The 5,776-nt window shown below is 35.7% G+C and overlaps 1 non-coding gene across 1 annotated transcript; it reads right to left on the bottom strand.

Moving 5' to 3' along the window:
• Window positions 1-326: 326 nt before the first annotated feature.
• On the bottom strand, window positions 327-432 carry LOC128112338 (U6 spliceosomal RNA). Its single transcript, XR_008218957.1, has one exon. It is a non-coding gene; the product is annotated as a U6 spliceosomal RNA (small nuclear RNA).
• Between the last annotated feature and the right edge of the window lie 5,344 nt (window positions 433-5,776).

The following is a 5,776-nucleotide window of genomic DNA, read 5'->3' on the forward strand; positions in this document are numbered from 1 at the left end:
CCAAAGACATATGCAGTTTTGTATTTATTTCATGTTGTGTTTATAAGAATCTGGGCTGGGCTGTTTATAGCCTAAAGTAATAATTCAAAACTTTCTAAAGCTATTCAAAGAGACCAAAGTTTTACTAGTGTCAGTGGGGGGGGGGGGAATAAAAGCACTTACTGCTTTACAAAATAACTCATGGTGTGTGTCTGTGTTTGGTTTGTAACTATTTTATTAAGGCTTTTTAAAATCTATGTTTATCAGGGATATTAGCCTGCTGTTTTCCTTATTATTGTTGTTGTGTTTTTACTTGGCTTGGTTATTGTAATAATGGAGTTGTTGAGAAAAATATGGAATGCTTCATAAACCTCTATTGTCACCCTTGCTCAGAGGCCGTGAGAATCTACTGTGTCGTTCCAATTTTAGTATACATGCTGCTTAAGCAAGCACATAATTGAGTTATCTCACCTAGAGAGACGACAGGAGGAGGGAAGCAATCTGAAGAATTGTCTGCTTTGTTTCTCATTGTGCAAGGGTAGAAAACAGCACAAAAGAAAGAGGATACATTGTTACAGTCCAGTGCAGTTCGCTGTGCTTTCTGTAGCATGGAAAGTAATTTAATTTCTTATTTTTACATTTTTCTAATGGTTGAGTCTGCTTTTCATTTCTTCCATCACCCATCCTTCTAGAGATCTGATAATCTAAAAACTATTTTGTCTCCACTTTGACAATATTTATTTGGTTCTTGCTCCAAAATAAAAATGTAAGAACTAAACAGCAGTCTCAACACGCAGCACCTTCTCCGATTTTGTTTCACCCACACAATCTGATTTTTACTTTTTATTTTCTCTCTAAAACTCTTTCTGGTACTGGATGTTTGTCTGAAAGTAATAAGGGTAAAATCTTGTACATGGGTTTGCCCTATTTTGTGAATACAATCTTTTTAAATAAAAAGCAATCAACTTGTTTCTCTTTAAGATGAAAGTCAGAGCCAGGCAGTGGTGGTGCACGCCTTTAATCCCAGCACTCGGAAAGGAAAGGCAGGCTGATCTCTGTGAGTTCGAGGTCAGCCTGGTCTACAGAGCAAGCTCCAGGACAGGCAACATAGAGAAACACTGTCTCAAAAAAAAAAAAAAGAAAGAAAAATTATGAAAATCAGAAAAGGTCAAATCAGATCCCATCAAATTTATCAAGTTAGATATCTCTGGGGTGTTCTGGGTTCTGGGTCATCGAAAACAGTCAATCGTAGCTACTATAAAGAGTTCTCTGCTCCTTGCCATCCTTGGAAATTCATATTATTTCTTCAGCAGAGTTCCCTTGTTTCTTCTCTATCTCAGGTGGAAATATTCCAGAAACTATACAAGAGACATGAGCTTCTGTGGAAAACTTCCAAGGACACAAGAAACACCCGAATATAGACAGAAGAAGAGAAGAATATGCCAAGGACCTATGCCTCAGCACTGAACAAAGGAAAAATTAACTACTCCAAAATGGAGAGGGGCATGACCAGAAATGCTTCCCAAAAACCTCATAGTAAGGGAAAAATGAACAGGCTAGTTCAGTAAGTACTATAGATAAGATGGAGAGAATCATTATGAATCCTCTTGCTTTTTGTTGTAAAGTCCACTTGGTCATGATTTTTTGTCATAACCTGTTTTAAACCAGTTACATTCTTTATGACTGGTTTGGGATCAGTTATATAATTTTTTAAATATCAGAACCTCAACTCTTTCATTGTTTGACAATGTTCTATTGTACACAAAAGTATTTACCCACGTATCAGCTTATAGAAACAAGTTTTTTCCATATGTTACCAATTATGAATAGTAATGCTATGTTCATGCAGCTCAATTTGGGTTATGTAATGCACTTTTGTGTTTAACCTTTTAAGAAATTTCCAGGTTATTTTCCAAACATCTGTATCATTTTGGTTTTCCTCACTACTGTGAACATCCTAATGTCTCTACATCATCAGCAACACCTGTCACCTGAATCTTTTCCAACATTCATCCTAGCAGGTACAAGGTGATGCCATGTGAAAATGTGGTTTGCATTTGTCTGATGGCTAATGTCATCAAGCATCTTTCCTATGTTTGTTAGCTGCTTGCACATCTATCTTCTCTGGAGAAATAACTATTCAATCTGGAGGTCCATGTTGAAATCAGATTGTTTTTCACTGTATAAGTGGAAGATTTCCTCATTCATTCTGTATAAAGTCAGTCACAAGCTATATGGTTTGCATTTTCTTCCATCCTATGGATTGTTCTGAGCACGTCATTGAAAACCAAAGTTTTTAATTTTGACAATGTCAAATGTATAAATATTTTTCCTTTTATTATGCCTACTTTTTAACTATAATAAATTTTTGCCTAAAGGTCATAGTTTTATTGCTATATTTTTATAAGAGTTGTATGATTTTAGATCTTGTATTTAGTTTTATGACCTAAAGTAGTGTTTTTGCATACTCAAAAGAAAGAGTGAAACTTCATTCTTTTGCATATGATATTCAATTGTACAGGCATCACTTATTGAATTCAGTATTTTTATACCTATAGAGTGTAGTGGTATTCACAAATTAGTCACTGTGTGTGTGTGTGTGTGTGTGTGTGTGTGTGTGTGTGTGTGTGCGTGCGTGTGTGTGTGTGTGTGTGTGTGTGTGTTCTGAGGACTCATTAATGTCTTATTATATTTTCTAATTTTTAATCATTCAATTTTTCTTTAGTATTCCTTAATGAATATTTGATTTTGTGCAAAGAACTAAAGATAAAATTCATAATTCTTTAAAATTAACTTGTGAGATGAAAGTAAAAAATACAATTTTCTTATCTTTAAAGTGCATTAAAACAAGGTCAGCAATAATTAATTCTGCAGTAACTAATATACTGAAATAAAAAGAAAATTAGAAATGAAGAAGTCATGTTGAAATGGTAGTCTTCCACACATGAGATGAACTCACTGGTGTGTGGTCTCCTTATTTTTAAATTGAGATGATAATCTTGCATGAAACCTGGGGTTTGATGTGAAGGTAAATCAAAATATTCTTGCAAAGTTTTTTATATTAAAAAATCCACAAAATCAAAATTTACAAAACAAAAAATGCAGCCATAAACTTAGTGCATAAAAAAATTAGAGTTATCTATCTATATATGCTGGAGCATGTGGTGTGGCTGAGATGGTGAACAGGAGCCAAGACACAAACTCTGACCTTAAACAGCTTCTTGTTAGGAAGAAGGACTCTAGGTTCATGCCCAGTACAAATTTAGAGTTTGTGCCCTTTCAACTTCACCTGTAGAATAATTACTCCAGGCAATCTGTGGCAAAGACAGCTTGTAAAAAGATTATAAAGAGACTATAAGATAATGAAGCAAATGGTGGAAATATAAAAATAGAAAAGAAGAGGCAGCTCCCGTGTTTGACATCCTATGCACAACTGTTAGTTGTTGAGAGAATACATGCTGTGAAATTCATCACTAGTGAATATTTTCCAAAGTTTAAGAAATGTCTTTCATTTTCCTAATAATAATTTATCTTTTACATGCAAAATCTCTCATTTCCTTTTTCCTTCTATCTGAGTTGACTTGCCCAAGAGTTTTCTACCCTGACTTATGAATATATAAGCTGTGTCTTAAAAGTGAACATTATATATGGCTTAGAAAAAGAATTAAAAATAGACTATTCAGAAGCTACCACAATTTAAGTCATACTGGACTCACTGAATGTATACACATAGCTTAATAGATTGGTCAGTAGCTAGTGATGTGTTTGGAGAGAGAAACTGGTAAAAACAAAGAGGAAGCCTGACCAGTTCTTACATTTAGCTCTCAAAGCAGACCAGTGCTTTTGGACATTCTTAGCAACCTAGTGATAAATGGTTTAACAATATCATAAAGGTTTTTATAAGCACAAATAAAAAACAATGTCCTGTGAGATTAATTTAATTACCTATATTTTAAAATATCAACATAAACAACAATATACAGATAGAGAGGTCAGAACTCTTGATTGTGCAAAGTATGTTTAAGTTTCTCCATAGGCTAAACACTCAACTGGAATAGCATGTTGCCTGGCTCTGTCCACAAACAATAAGGAGAAATGTAAGGAAAATCAACACAGGCATCCTAAAATTCCTCACAAATTAGAATTAAAGGCATAAAAAACAGAAAGTCAAACATTTATAGGAATGCATGAAACATTTGAGGACATGGTGGTCAACGGAGTCACCATAGCCACAGGTGGGTCTAGAGCCATAACATGGCCCTGTTTTAGTCACCACCACATCCAGAGCCTTAACAGTAACCCATTCCTGGGTCCCTGTGTCAATCACAGCCGTGGACAAGATGATATCCACAGGCCTCATAGAACTCTACAGAACTGAAAAGCATGAGGTGAGCAGGTGGGTTCCCATCCCAGTGTAAAGGAATATTGACTGACATGCCACGTACCAGGGGCTCTTCTTCTGTGAATGAAACATATGCCTTCTCCCCATCTCCCTCAGCTTGTGTTGCCGTCTCTCATTATATCGTAGTGTCTTACAATTTACTTTGTCACAGCAGTAAAGGAAGTCTTCACATGATCTCTCACAAATCTGTTTCTCCCAAAATGTATCTTCAGTTAAAAATAAGTGATTTTTATAAATACGATCCATGGTTTCTATCACAAGTAACCAGCAATGTAGCACCAACCATGAAGGAGAGGGTCACAAGTGAGTACACAACTTTGTGATGGTGCTTACAACATACCTTTTGCCTCTTTTGTCTTCCTGTTACTTCCATCTATGCCCTGGTGTATGTATGAAGTCAGAGAAGCACAATTATACTACGTCTACCTGCTTTCAAAATAACTTACAATTGGTGCGTGGTCTTATCTACCATCAATATAGAGTTAATTGCTGAAAAAAATTATCAGCATGTGTATCAAAACTATTCTTTATTAATAAATTATTCTTCTCTTCAGATTATGCATGCCTTGTATGTTTTTTATTGTTCTTTAGACAGGACCCTGATATCTAGTCCAGTCTAGCCTTGAACTTCATGTCTCAGCCTCCCAATTTCTAGGACAGTGGGAGTGTATCACCATGTCCAGATGTCTCATGTCTCATTTTAATATATTCTCATTAGTCAAAATTCATTCAAAATCTACTAAAACATGTTTCACACTTTCCAACATATCCCCCACATGCCTGACTGTCACTAGACAACACCTGTCCCTTAGTGATTGACCTAAATATAGCCTCACCCAAGTAAAGAAATAACATAGATCCTAAGATGGTTTTGTTGAAAATAAATTTTATTTTACACATTTAAGGAAGAGACATGATGCTATAGAGCACAGTATAAAGGTTACTATAATGACACAAATTAACCATCATCTCAGTTAACCCTGTTTTTAAAATTTTTTAACCAGAGCAAAATGCAGTCAATTGACATGACTCCCAGTCACGGTGCAACTGCATCTCTCATGGCCTCCAGCAGTTGTTTAGTGCTCTAAGTGGGTTCATTCTATGAATCTCCCCCTCTGACCTACAGCTTCACAATTTCTCCCACCACCCCTAGCCTTGGTACCACTCTTGTTTTGTATTTTTTCCCCTCTGTATCTGAATATTTGGTATTTTTTTTTGAGATTGCACTTATAAATGATATTTTTCTCCCCATGTCTGATATTTTTTTCATTTAGCATAATGTTTTCAGGCTCATCCTTGCTGTGGCAAATGTTTGGCTCATTACTCAGAGACAGTATAATCACAGTGCGGCCACAAGTGAAAGCAGATTGCCACGCTGACTCCTCGTACATCAGC

The sequence above is a fragment of the Peromyscus californicus genome, unplaced genomic scaffold (assembly GCF_007827085.1).
Source record: "Peromyscus californicus insignis strain IS unplaced genomic scaffold, ASM782708v3 Scaffold_16__1_contigs__length_79575227, whole genome shotgun sequence".
Lineage (NCBI taxonomy): Eukaryota > Metazoa > Chordata > Mammalia > Rodentia > Cricetidae > Peromyscus > Peromyscus californicus.